The sequence below is a fragment of the Helicoverpa armigera genome, chromosome 12 (genome assembly GCF_030705265.1).
Source record: "Helicoverpa armigera isolate CAAS_96S chromosome 12, ASM3070526v1, whole genome shotgun sequence".
Classification (NCBI taxonomy): Eukaryota; Metazoa; Arthropoda; class Insecta; order Lepidoptera; family Noctuidae; genus Helicoverpa; species Helicoverpa armigera.
The window spans coordinates 11,330,917-11,346,432 of NC_087131.1; the positions used below are offsets into that span (position 1 = coordinate 11,330,917).

At 34.7% G+C, this 15,516-nt stretch overlaps 1 protein-coding gene across 2 annotated transcripts in view; it reads right to left on the minus strand.

Moving 5' to 3' along the window:
• Positions 1 to 15,516, minus strand: part of LOC110374324 (centaurin-gamma-1A) — a 235,305-nt gene that overhangs the window by 75,218 nt on the left and 144,571 nt on the right. Inside the window, exon 1 of one of the 2 annotated variants that reach the window (XM_064037115.1) lies at positions 3,624 to 3,642. The exons of the other annotated variant lie outside the window; for it this stretch is intronic. The gene's annotated coding sequence lies outside the window, so the exon portion shown is untranslated. Of the gene's footprint in view, positions 1 to 3,623; positions 3,643 to 15,516 lie in introns of those variants that run through there. 2 annotated transcript variants of the gene reach the window in all.

The window sequence follows — 15,516 nt, forward strand, 5'->3', positions numbered from 1 at the left end:
GAAGATGTCTTGCTAAATTGGACGCTGTATGCCTTAGCTCCGTATTTCTAACAGAGATTTATTTTTAGTGTGATGTTTAGAGGCAAATGTACTACAGAAATTTTGTAAGAATTTATTCTAAGAGACAAAAGATGTCGAGCTTTATGTTTTATAGTATCAAATGTGTGGTGTCGACAATAGTCGACATACATTGTGATGGTGGAGCGAAACAATTTATTTTACTACAAAGATACTAAAATAAACTAGCAAAGGAACCTGTTTTGCTATCGCTGCCTGGTGCAAAAACTAACGCTACAACACAATTATCATTAACCTGTTGAATATACCAAAATAGGGACAGTTGAACTATTTATGTAGCTACATCATTATCTAGTTTTACTAAGCATTAAAGTATGGTGGAGTATTTTACAACAATGTTTGATGTTTGCATAGTACCAGTTATGTGATTATATGTTTCTTTCATGCATCTGTTTTATCAACTGTTTCTCACACTACTGACTGTTTTTAATTTCCAGTGATGTCACTTTCAATTTATCCGTCTTGGTTGTTTATTGTACTTTTAGGTATTGTTAGGTTCAATTTCTACAATCAGTTCACATTGGATCCCATACTACTTTTATTACTAATCTTATCAAATATCAAAGTGATTGTTTCAAATTGCTAAGCCTAACATGAAAATCAGTGTAAGAAAACACTGTACCGTTCACAGGTCAGAGATCAGTGCTGCAAGAGATTGTTAGACTCATTGCAACTTGCTGATCTTTAACCCATCCTCATGGGTTTGAGTTGCTAACTATTAGTAATCCGGCTTGGGATTCAGCTCATTATATTACACTGACATCGATATTTGTGTTTTCTATTATAATCCTGCGGCAATTTATATCTAAACGAAGAGCAGTTAGGTTTTAGAGTCCCATTACATTGGGACTGGATAGTGAAAGCGTGCGAAGAAGTACCAACTTAATGCTATGTTTTTGATTATGAACTAATGTAATGCAGTTTGAGTATCCTAGGCCTACATCAATCCTATTAAGAAACTGGATTGCCTTTTCTTCAATAATGAATAAATTCTTTTCAACTAAACCATCAAAGGCAGCATTTAATTCAACGCTAAAAATAGGACTAAAACCTTCCATACAAACAGGACCAGCTATGGAATATACGTCAAACCTGTCTGTTTAATTGTAGGCTCAATTAATTCAGGTCGTTTTGGGAATGCTGTCCTCGCCCACGACAGACTGGGAACTGGGAATAGAACCGGTTGAATCCTCCAAGAAGATAGGAGCTTCCTTTAATAATTTGTCTGTCTGATAAGACGTGGCAGGAAAGGATAAAGATTTGAGTCAGGTTGTTGGAGATTATAAGCTTTTTGTTGGTTTAGAGTTGCTTGTTCGTTTGTTTGTTTTTTCTAGAGTATAGACGTGGAGGCTGTAAATAAATGATTGTAGTTGTGCGTTAGATTAGACAGTATTGTTTTATAATACTAGAATCTTGAATAATAAAATGTGTGATATCAGAAAAGCCTCACTTACTTAAGTCAAAGCAACTCTGGTTTAAAAAGGACAATTGCTAATAATCACAGCAACAAATTGTGTAGATAACATTTCAAACGAAAACAACAAAATACCAGCCTTCATTAAGTAAACTAGTGAACAAAAACTGACTTGAAAATTAAAAGTAAACTGCTTTGAAAGCAAACAAAGGCTAGGAAATAATTAATTTGGGTGAAAATAGAAGTTCTCCTGTTTAAAGGGCGCAGGCAGACGATCGACTTACATAGTATTTATCTTTTGCTTTTGAAATAACACTTTTTGTATTAAAGATGTTCATTGAATTAGCAGACCTTTTGACCTCTTTGATTTTGGAATATCTGATATTCTTTATCAGATAGTTTTTCACACCTAATTTATCTGACTTATATGCTATAATTAATCATACAAGACCATAAAATGCATGTATTTGTACTTTTTGTACGCTTCAATGCAAGACATAGATGGACTTACAATATATGTATGTACTTTGAACCACCTTCTTAAACCTGTTTGCAAATAAAGATTTCATTTTCATTTAAGCTATTCTTTACTATACATATGTATGTATATCCAAGCTTATTATTTTATTCTTCAAATACTTACTTTCTTCGTACAATTTGTCCAACATAACCGATTGTCGTTCATTTGGCCGAGTCATATCAAAGTCACGGGCTAACCCCACCTTCTCTATAGAGAAACCTGATAATTGATATCGTGATTTCAGATGAAAATTGCTTTGAAGATCGAAAAAAATAAACAGTATTGTTTTCTCAATTTCGGCTTTTGTTCATATTTGTTTTATTTGGGGTTAGTAGAAGGTACTCTTCTATTATTCATTTTGCATAATAGCCTTTACAGAAAATGGGACCTGTAATTAATTCAATAATTGGTTTCTATTTTGGTTTTTGATTTATGAACTATCAAGGATCTATTCAAAATTGAATCGAAAGAAGGTGTACCTAACATAAAAAATGACATCACACATGCTCTGTAAAGTCTTCATAGTATAGCCATAGTTATACTTATTTGTTCTGAATAACATAAACACGCATAAACACACTTGAAGCTGGATAAATTATCTATTGAAACTTCCGATTTCTTCAAGTAAAGCCTCACCCTTGTATTGTCCACTAGAAACATTAAGACACAAAACCTCACACCCGTCCACCCACAGTAATAAGCTAAGCAAATTATGTTGCATTCACCACGTCTCATTGTGAGTAGGATGTTATATTAATGTCTAATTTAAACCGCATAGGAACCAGAATGGAACCTTGTGGCACTCCGAGTAGGTAGGGCAAGTATTTAGATATGGTTGTATTTAGAACTTGTACATAGACCAGAGAGGAGAAAAAATGACCCAGAATAAAAAAATACAATATGATATAGGTTGTGATAAATGTAGTCATTTGTTATTAATTAGTCATAATGATCTGTTGCCTTATCAATTCTGTGACGCACGTGGGTGTTAATTATTTTATCGAAAATAGTGACTTTTCCATCTCACCGATTATTTACTTTCCTGTCTACATCATCTGCCAATTAATGAGAAAGAGCGATAATAAATATTCCCATAGCTCACAGCTTATTATTGAGAATCGGCCTAACTTGCCTTGAGCTAATTTATTTGCAAATTGTTTTAGCAAAGATGTTCGCCATGTGCGTGGGGGTACAAATATCATGGATTATGAAGGCAAAGTATCCGTATAAAAGGAATATCGAATGGATAAGCCCCAAGCGTTGGTAATGATACGCCTACGTACATAATGCCAGAAGAATTGAATACTGAATTATTTTCTGAATGACTGATAAAATATTTGTCCGTCAGAGGTCCTATTACAATTGTGTGGGAATTTAGTAACTCGTTTTTAACTTTGTTTCCTCTTTCTAAAGGTCAAGCTAACAAAAGCTTGTTTTGTTTACATTATATGTTATTTTATTTTTAGACTACAAGAGAGCCATCTTGTACCTTTAGAACGTAGAACGTGCGACGTAGTTCAAATATTACATGTGGGGTTTCGTCTAAAAGATTTTTATGCGCAGCATTTTGCTCTGTTACATTGCAGACCTAGATTTATTCTCATAACAAACCTGTGCTTTCTATTAAACTTTCTCGTTCACTTGTAAAAGAACGTTTACGAGTACTTGATGACTGCAGATGATGACATAGAGCAATTATTACCTGAAACAATAATAGAAAAAGTTAGTACCATTTAAATCCCATTAATTCACCATCAAACCACCATACAAGGCATTACGACATCGTAAACCGAATAATAGAAACATCTACGAATCCTTAATAGACATAAGAATTTTATAAAACTTGCTCATGTATTTTTTACAAAGGATTTTACGACTGTGGCCACAGAAGGCAATGAAACGTTTTACGAGCCGAAGGGACGTACAGAGATAAATTTTAAAGACATATAAAAAGTCCCTTTTGAAAGAAATTAGGGAAACGGTCGGCTATTTGAGTTGTATGTAAATCGATATTAAATTGCGCAATTGAAATAAAATTTATGTGAAGCAAACTGCATTTACATACTTTTTTATTTAAAAAATATTTTAACCTGCTCTGTAAAATTTCGCAAACCATGGCTAGATATTTACTCTCATTGTTGTTGTATCTAACATTAAAACAATATCTATTCAGAATACACCTGCAGTGTCCAAGCTAGATTTCCTACATCACATCCGCCCACAACCACTCTTGGTCATGGCCATACCAAAACTAGCATTATCAACTTAGTCGAAGCTTAGACACTTAGAGAATTCAACCAACAGGAGACGCCATGGACATGCCAAAGACACAATGGTCATGAACGTCAAGTCTATGACAGACAATGTTGTCGTGTGCGTGTTAACGATGTGATCGAAAATTCATGACGGAGCTATCACTATAATCGTTATCGGTAATTGGCGAACAATTTTGAATAGAGATTTGGGCTTGGCATCTCCAGTTGGCTAAAGTTCGAAGTTTAGACAGGTCAAGCTGGTCAGTATAACAAAGTCTATAGTTGCAGAAGAAAATCACAGAGTAGATAAAGTCGTGTACATTATTTGCATTACTATGAATAGTAAGGCTTCCTTGTACTGTAATAGGATATAATAGGTCGCTGTGACGGACCTTGATCGAGATTATGATGAATGGGACTCAAGAAGGTATGATATAATTATAGTGTTTAGTCTTAGTCTTCTTATAACTTGAAGATTGACTACAATTGTAGTATTAATCAGTTGACTTTAAATACTGACGTAATGATGGGTAAGGTAGAGTCTTTATTTTTATTACTATTCCTATGAGTGTAGCACTGTAACTCTGTAAGTAAAGCATATTGAATTTGGAAGAAGTTTTTGGGACCCTTTAGCATGTTTTCGTTTTTCTTTATACGCCTCTATCTTAATTAGGCATAAATAAGAAGCATTAGGTAATTAGCCTGATGTAATTCAATCCTTCGCCTTTATCCTAACACTTTATGACATCAAACACGAACAGAGCACCATTGTCCATTTGAAGTTTGCCATTTGTTGAATTCCCACGGCTCAGGGCCAAGCGATTACTATAATCATCATAATGGCAGTCATTAACCGTGCAATGTGGACATAACAGCCAACTGCTTTGGGGAAGTATAACGATGTGTCAACATTAGACTAAGGAACGTAGCTTGAAATTACTGTGCTTAACTATGCTTTGAGAAATGTAGGACTAGTTGGAAATGCATTATGAGGTATTAACTAAATGACTAAGTAAGCAGCCGCATGGTTTGGTCGATCATAAGACTAAGCTACGCTTGACGTGATCTTTCCATGACACCCGTCTATCTTTAAAAGATGATTTTCACCAGTTATCGCTATGATATCGTTACATCACACAAGACTCTTAAATCTATTGTTTTCTGCTAAGCAGTTTAATATAAAGGGTGTAAGAATAATCGATAGATATGATTCAAAATTAAAATTGGAAATACAAAGCGTTGAGTTTTAAAATATAGAGCCCTAATGGAAGCAGCATTAGCAGACTACTTAGTTAATGAAGTAAACAAACATTAACATCACAATACAAAACAAACAATAAAGGTAAAATAAGCACAGATGAAAATAGAGATGAGGCAGAACATATTAGCCGAATTCGTCCAGCCGACCTACATAGCGAATTTACGAACAAAATTATTCATTTCAATGTGACGAGGGTAGATGTTGACGGCGACACAGGTTTTTACTCAGCTTAATGACATCTGAATTTATTATTAAACTGAACTTAAGAAGTTTGTGTTTCTTTTGAGTTTTTTGATAAGAGAGCCAATATGATGATGAACAATGTGATAGATAGAGATGGTTTTATGTTGTCAGAGTTTGGTTGAATTTTTTGGGGTGTTAAAATCCTCATATTCATCTTGTCTGGCTTTTGTGAATATCGTTGTGTCCGTCTGTTTGTGTGCACTGATTTCACAGTCACCAATTATCAAACAATTAATACTCACTGACTTTGAATCCAACTCGATTCGGTATCCCACATTACGCGCGAACGATAATCGCATAATAAATAATCGATTCGATCGAAACTCATCCACTTGTAACTAATATGGGGGATATTCGATCGTAAATTGTATCTAGTTTTGGATCGTAAAGTACTCGAGCCTCGGCGGTATGTGGCGTATTGATATTTATAGGGGAAGGGATGATTTTTTTGCCGTCTTTCGATACAAAAGTCAAAATGTATACGGTTACCGATATCAATCTTTTACGGTTCAATTGTTTTGTATTTGTAAGACACTTTCACAGTTCTAGGTTTGTGAATTACGAGTTATTTCTATAATCGAGTCGTGGATGTAACCGGCAAACAGAATCGACTGCCATAACCTTTTCTCAGGATTCAAATAATTTACAAAAAGAAAACATATTTTTTTCTACAGAAGCAGTAGCAAATCTTACTATGCTGTACCATCTGGTCAATTTAATCGTTTCTGCACTGGTTACTAAACGAATCAAGGAAGAACTAGCTATAACTGGTTCTGCTGATGACAGCGCTTGGACATCTGCCCAACTCATAAGGGTTAAAGAGCGTGAAGAACAATTTTAGGTCGGTGATGTAAATGCAAAGCCAACAAACTCATAAAAAGAAGTATTCGATTCATTTAATTTATGATATGTGGGTAATTTATTTAACAGTAAGGGACAATTTAAGTAAGTAAGATAAAACACTCCTTTTGGTTTTGAGGACATTGCGGAGCCTAGATAGGTGAGTTGTCATAACTATGCTGTATTGATTCATGATGTTGTCAACAAAATCATTTGCTAACTTCAATCCAGAAATGTTTGACACTCGAAACAATTGAAAGTCACCACAATTTTCACAAACCTTCGCGGCCAGCTATGATCAAAGCAACCTCAAAACCGCAGTGGCTCTCGATAAGGTAAAGATCTAGGCAATGACGTAACGCAAGTCAAGAACCTAATAAATAAGCAAGGTGTACATTATTCTGATCTAAATACCAAAGCACGTGCTATAATAGACTGAATATACGGTGTACACCTACATCTAAAGTTACCTATTAACCTCCTTTCTGATGAAGTTATTGCTCATATTTTACGCCGCAATTTGATATATGGTACTGAGTGATAAATTAAATAATACTTTCAGGGACAATTTCAGGGCATTTTACCTTGGAGTACACTCTTCCTTGGGGGATCTAATTATCAGCCATTTGTCGGTTTCTAAATATATGGTATGGGTTCCACATGAAATTGCAATTGGTTCGAAGAAGGTGCTTGATGTGTCAGGATTCGGACTTGTTGCAAATAACATCAACAGTAGTCGTCGTGTCAGCCGAAAGACGTCCACTGCTGGACAACGGCCTCCCCCAAGGTTCGCCAGTTTGTTTGATCTTCAGCATAGACATAGGGTTCATAAATAATAGTGATATACTTTGAATTCAAACACTGTAGAATCTTAGTTCAATAGATATAGACCAGAAACTGTATCAATCATCAAGCTCTTTTTCTCCGGTTTTCTAGCATCTTATAAATTCAGATATAAACACACCTTGAGCAAAGGTAACTCGACACGATCCATCCTCTGACGTCATTTAACACAAAATATATTTATTTTACGAATCGCGAATACGTAAATGGGTCACAGACGTCCCAAGGTGATGCATTTAGGCGGAGTAAACAATAGAACAGTGGTGCTCAACATGGCCTTGTGGTACTCGTGGATGCAAAATGTGTTATAGAAAAAATAACTGGTCTCAAAATGTTGTCTTGGACAGATGGTTGGCTATCTTATCTTATAAAAAATTCTAGCATACTGGATACACGGAATTATTAAGAAAGTCTGCAGTAAGAGAATTTGCGTTTATGACCGACTTTCCAAAAAGGAGGAGGTTCTCAATTGGGATGTTTGTTTACTTTTGTTTTTTACCAATTGTGAATAAATGACACATCATTTGGTTTTATTTAGGCAAACTAAAACAATGCGCAGATATTGCAGAACCAAAAAATATACAGGTACGTTAGATAAAAGATGATGATCTTTAACTTGACGTAATCCAAAAAATGTTGATCACCACTGAATCAAATCATTCCATCAGTTTTCTCTGAAAAATATTTTGATCGTTTCGCGAAAACATACAAACACTCTGAACCACAACATGTTTGTGTAAGCTGATTAAGATGCATTGAGGAATAACATTGAATGAACCAAATATTCTGCGTAGTATTGATAAACATTTTGAAAGGGTTGAGGAAGACGAGTGTGTTGAAAAGTGAGACTTATTGTAGAAGTAATAGAGATAAGTTTTGGTTGAGATTTCGGAATATTTTTTGGGTTGTTGAGGATATCTGTAATTAATTCTAAGCATGGTATAACCGATATACTGCAGATAGGACCTCCTCAATTTGCAATATATAGTTTTTAAAAGTTACAACTTAAAACCTTGTCTTTGTTTCTCGTCTTAGATTTTACTAACTAAAATTACTACTTTTTGACAAAAAAAATTTCTTTACCTATTCTACTGAGATCTCAACAGGCCTAACTCTTGGAAACAGTAGCAAATTGCATATTAATATTTCTAAAACGTCCGCGAAACTAAACGTTTTTGCGAGCACCTCGCTAGGGCCTGAGCGTACACATGTGAGCGAACAATTTTGATGGAATTTCGCCATTACACAAACGCGCTTAAATTCAGACACACTCAAATTCTACCCATGAACTACTTCATTACCCACCTCTCACTAAAGCCCCGCTTCCCTCCATAATTTTATTACAAACTTTCCATGAAAATTTAGCGCTAATTTTCCCACTTATGCCCTAACTAAATATTTCAAACGTTAAAGTTTGAGTGGAACGGTAACTCGAGCTAACCGAAGTTCGCCAACTATAACGACTTCGACTTCCAACTTCGTATGTAAGTACTAGGATGGTAATAACTTGCCAACTTAATTGACACTTCAGATGCGACTTCAAAAGACTTTTGACGGGAATTATTGAATCAATTTAGGTTTTGAAAGTGGTAACTTTTTACTTTGGTCTTTTTCCTCGTCTAGAAGTCTACTAATACTTTAAATAGGCAAAGTATGTGTGTTTGTGGGTTGGGTGTTGTAGATGGTAATCTCTGGATCGACTAAATCGATTTTGAAAATTCTCGTACCAATAGAAAGCCAAGTTATATATGTTGTTTTAGCTTGGTATTTTACCCAGGTGCAGACAGTAATGCCCTTTGAACGCAGGTGAAACTGCGCTAATAAAGTATGTCTTTTAAGAAAGCTGTACTGCAGTGGTTTTTGTTTCAGTTTTTTGAAGAGTTGCTGCTAGTTGTCAATTCGTGCTGTTCACTCGTGCGTGATTGAAGCTACGCTGGACAGCAGTCTTCACGGTTTAGGAGTGCTAGTGTTTTTGTGAAAATATGAGGTAATCCGCATTTTTATTCGAATTTTCTGTAAACGGATAGATTCAAAAGTGATATAGGAAAAAAAATCTTTACCGCATATCTAAGTTAATAACCTATCGGCTATGGTATCTTTTTCTTCCAAAAATGTTTCCACAAGATTTTACAAGAATATATTCACAGCAGTTACGCAGTGACAAGTAGCCAGCTTCAGAACAGCAAAGTACTTCGAATCAATTACATACAAAACATTTCATAACGATCAAAAATAACTTAAAAAGCCGTATTCTATTGCCCCTACGATAGCGTAGGTGGTCGACACCCAAACAGTGCTGTCTGCTTAACCGTGACAGTTTTCTCGGTCCGATGCTCGAGGAACCAGGGTGTATTATAGCCTAAGTTTGTTTGTATGTGGTTTAAGTTGTAAGTTATAAGCGAAAAACAAAAGAAGCATGAAGTAACGGCTTTTGTTCGTAGTTAGGACTGAGAAATATTGATTCTTTTAAAGACTTCTTTGTTGGAGTGAGTTTATTTCATGCTGCTGTTATGTAGCTCAAATAAAAATGGGTTCGATGGTCTGAAGATGTTCTCTGATGCTGATATTTTAAATGTTACCATCACTAATGGTATACTTCTAAAACATCTAACCCTTGCAATATATGAATACAATTATTGAACTGCATCAGAAAGTGAGCGTCAGTATGACGAGTGACAGGGAAGAATGGAAGCAAAAGACATGTTGCGCCCGCCGACCCCAAATAAAATTGACAACAGTGCTGGAAGAAGAAGATTAGAAAGTCACTTTATTTTTCTTTAAAATGCGTATCATTAGAAATCGTTTCGTTCATAACATAGACAGCACCCAACAACGCCAGATGTGACAAAACAGTTATGGCTAACACACCCCCACGACCCCCAATTTGTATGTAATTGATTCAAATATTATTTTAAATTGCCTACCGTGGTTGATCGATAGCGGAAGAACGGATCAAAATATAGGTTTTATGGGGGCAATTTGTAACTTATGGCTTACTCGAAATGATAAATGGTACGTTATGAGTATATTACAATTTTTATTTCTTAGAATATTTTAGGCAAGACGTCTGCGATTGAATGTAGTAAGAAGTTAGCTGGATATGTCAAATGAAAATCGGGAGTTTTGTACAAAATGTACAAATGTCAGAGAAGATAATGATGAGGATATATGTTTTGATGTGCACCACAACACAAAGACTTAAACAGTCACCTTCATGCTGCAAAATCCGAAAATGATTTTAGGTAAAAACAAAATAAACCTTAAGTAATTATAATGTTTTGGGACTTCAAAGACCCGACTGAGATGAACTTTGTCTTAGGCTTTCGGTAAAAGGTATTGCAGAAATATCCTTAACCCTTCAAAGAAGTCGTCGAACTTCGGTTTTCTATAACTAGTAAGAAGCCCAGCCGTCTTCATTTCGTCGAACATCAGACCCAACAGACAGCTGATTGATTATGAAAACAAACCTCTGGCAACCTCTGATCACAGTGAAAGTCTAGGCATTTTCACTTCCTCAATGCTCACTAACTCACTAGAAATAATGGAAAGTTGTCCGTTTGTACAATTACACGTTGGGGAAGCGTGACATCGGATATTGCGGGAAATGACGGGGCGCCAACCATGTAAGTATACATATTATGTACGCGTATGAGCGCTTAGCGTAAATTGAAACGTTACGTCTTCTGGTTTGACTGGTGGAAAATGGTAAAAGGAAAATTAATAATATACAAAATGTGCATATTATGTCCATTTAATTGTAAATTGCATTCGGTATAGGTACAAATATTGTAATTGTGATCTTGCGACGGTGTTGTAGGCAGTAGCATCTTTGGGTCTACTAAACTTATTTTCAATTTCATTTTACCAATAGACCCACGTTATTTATGAATTTCACTGTCTTCTTGCCTATATCTTATGCTGACAGGTACGTGAAGTAGGACATTCTCTCGGGACATGGGTGAAAATGCTGCAAAAAGCTAGTCAATATACTAAAAACCAGATTTAACCACAAGGATTGGAATCCCTACTCCCGAAGTTACTATTTTCTAACATGATGACTGTAAAATGGGTCCTCAATTTAGATTTGTCAGGCTTTTGGGGATCCGCGGTCCCTTGATGACGGTATGACATAAGATCGGATTTGCTATGTTATTTGAGGCCCAAAACGTTGGGGACTCCAATATTTACTGGTGAATTTACTAAATCAATGTACGCCATTTCATCGCAACAATAAAACATACCTTAAGGAAAGGGATAATGTAGAATAATGTGTAATAATGTAGAATGTTTAAGGGCGATATTCTTTTCGAAGAAGTTTTAGTAGTTTTAGCGTTTATTTGTTACAACAAGCAAAAAACGAATCTTTTCTCTTTACATTACCTCGTTGCGATGTTCACGGGCGAACTGGGTAAGTGGTTGAGAGGGATAGAACTATGCGATAGCAACGTAAATAGATAGAGAGAGGAAACATGCAACCTGCTCGAAAAAAAATAACGTAAGCGCCATACTAAATAAAAATTTATTAAAAATTCAATTTTATGTTTCGTTAAAAACTGATTTCTGATTAATGTTTAATAAGATATTATCTACATTCTTCATTATTTTAATGTGACAGAAAGTACATGACTACGACATAAAATTTAAATGTTATTTTTAGAGGTAAGTTCTGATTTTTTTTCTGTCGAGAAAAGTTACTTCTTTTATGTTTTTGTCTTCGGATTAATGGAGGTAATATAGTCAACAAACACATATAAAAAGTTAATTATTCAAATAAGTATTCTTAAATTAAAATTAACTTAAAAAAATTGTTGAATTCCGAGGTAGCGCCTTAAGTAATAGTGCGTACGTTAGAATGTTCTGTATGCATAGCTAAACTGTTATAAAACTAAGGTTTTTCTTCGCTATACTCCACAGTTCAAATCACCCAAGCCAGGAACAGCTAAACTCCCTACATTTGCGTATAATATGGAATGTACAAAATAATCCATCAAATCAATATGAAGCCATGACGTCACAATGATGGAGACATTACGCTGCACCCTACAGAGGGGACTCAAAAACCGAGAGTGCAGTAAATGTAATAACATGTTCGACCGAATTGTGGGCGAATAAAACGTAATTGCAGGAGTATTGGGTTCTGTAGGACTTATTTATTCTGAAGATGAGAAAAACAAAATTATTTTTTTATTTGTCATGAATACTTAGAACTTTTTTTTACAAGCATGTAAGTGCCTATTTAAATAATGTAATACTTTTTAGGAGAGGTTTCTGGCCCTGTTGTGTGTTATGACAAATACTTATTGAGAAGTCTCTAGTTTACAAAAAAAATTATATTAAGTACATCAACATGAAATGAGCTCCTCAAACTTCAAGTTCACTTTAAAAACTGAATAACGTTAAAACTGTTGACTGTGAAAGTCAACAGTTTTTTTTAGAAAGCCAACGTTTATGTCTATACGATGACGATTCGTAATAAAAACATGGTAATTAAAGGTTTTTTATCCTTTTTATGGAACCCCTAAACTAGTTCCCTCCTAAGCCCTTAGCTAGCACGTGCTGCGCCCTCCCTAACTATTGAGTAAGCAAAATGTTAAATCAGAGTCCCGTGTGATTTTGACAAGGTTTTTCTCGTCATCAAGCAAGGGTACTAAGCATAGACGGAATAAAAATGCACATAATGACTGGGGTTCGAAATGGGGTTGTTAAAAAATATGGAAGATGAGAAATTAATTGAAACGGGTAGAAAAAAAGCAAGATTAATCAATAAGTAGATACATAATTGAAATGGGTAGAAAATAAAAAATTTAGCTATTAAAATGGGTCGAAAATTTTTATTTAATTTTTACAGAATAATGTTTGGTTTCTGACTTTATCATACATAATGCTACGGCTACGTACACCAATTTCTTTTCTGGTAATATGACACCCAAACTACATTTGCAGTTAATTAACCTCTCAACAACCAATGACGCCAATACAAACATTGCATATTTTAAATCCTCGAATTAACATATAATTCCGCCATTATTAATGTAATCTGATGTAATCCTTATTTACGGATCTATGCAAATTGTAAGGCTAGTTACACAAACACGGAGCGATCATGATCAGCGTATTAACGTGATCGATAAAAATTATGTAAAAAAATCTTGTTCGGAATTTGAATGACAAATAATAGGCAATGTAAATGCGAATGTTTGTATTATTGTAAATACTTGGTCACTTAGTGTAGTTATTTGAATACGGTTGAGTTCAGAATACAAAAAAAAATGCTAGCTCTATTCGTCCATATGTATGGCCGCGAAGTTTACATTCATTCATACGCTTAATTCGTTTTAATAGATGAAAAAAATACTACAAACTTACAAACCTACTTCAGTACTTTTAGCAATCATGTAAGTAGGTCATCATCATCCTCCGAGCCCTTTTCCCAACTATGTTGGGGTCGGCTTCCAGTCGAGTTCCAGCAATGTAAGTAGGTAGCTACTACTAAGCTCAAATTTCTGATTTCTGGGATGTTACACAAACTTGAGCATAGCTACCATACAACGCATTGGCAAGCTTCCCACTCAATCCCTTCTACATGGAATCTAGAATAATTTCCAATCCATTTACCCACTTCATTAATGAAGGGATTCAGCCGTAAAAAGGAGGTTACTAGATTCATAGACTAGAGACTATTTATAGTTTAAAAATATAGGCATCATTAACTCGTGCATCCATGGTTTGTCCTTGACATAACTCAGAGTTATGCATGTGCAAGTGCAGCAAATAATTATACTTATTAGTCAGTTCTAATGAGGAAACTTAACTTGTACCTACATATGTATGGAAGTACATACTTGGATGTGCTATAAATACCATTGATTATTTATAAATAATTGCTGGAATGGATTTTCTAATAGGTATAAGTATGTAAATGAATTAATACGAATAAAGTCTCAGTCCTTTCATTCTATATTGTTGATATAGATGAACACAAAAATCACCGACTTTTAAATTAATTCATTAGTCTACAAACACAACGAAAATGGGACCAATAATATAGACTAATTGGCATATGTTTTAACGCAGGCGTCTAATACATTGCTCTAGACTTATTTTTAAGAAGTTCAGACCTTTATTCAAAGAAATCCTATAAATGAAAACAATAATAAAGAAATAAATCCAAAAATCAAATTCCATTTCATATGACCCTTAATACCCTAAAACTAACACAAAAGATGGACATTTGACATTAAAAGTAAGGGGGTGTTCACAATAGATCGTATCGCGTAGGTTGTGCGTGAGTGGTCGTATGCGTATTATAGCGGGGGTGTGTATACGGCTTAAACATGACTGATGATCTCGGATATTGATAGACTGAGAAATGAAGGAAGTTAATTTTAGTAAATGTTCGGATTTGAGAAGGGTTTTTGTAAGCTTATAAAGCTACTTAGAAGTGTACGGATATTATTTTATAAGTTCTGTGTATTTTGATAGAATCATGTCAGAAAATTATGTCTGAAGCTTTTCAGAATCCAGTGAAAAAGTACATTCTAATTCGTTCACAATCAGTCCGCATGTGTTTTTTTCTTGGAATATCCGGTAAAAAATAACCTTTTGTATGAAAATCCGTTATTACGAAAATCTCATAATACTGCTCCACTTTTGACAAGAAATCATGATGATTTTACACAAAAATTAAATGGCAAATACAACAAAACATTTAATATAGTTCAACATTTTCACGTTTCACCGTTCGAAAAAAATACGGCACAATATTAATGATACGCCGAAATCGTATCATTGAACAATTTCGGCACATTTGTGTCAGCACCGTTGTGTACACGGATTTAGATTAATGATACGATACCATATAATATCTACCAAATATTGGAAAGTCAAAAACTTAATGGAAGTTGAAAAATGATTTATCATTGTGTGACTTTATTGCCTTTGTAATTGTGCTTTTTGCTTTTAGGTTTGAAATGAGAGCAGTCAATATGATTTCGTTATTTTGTACAATACGTTTATTTAAAAAAGAAATGGAATAAACTTTTGAAGTTATCAGAATAACAAC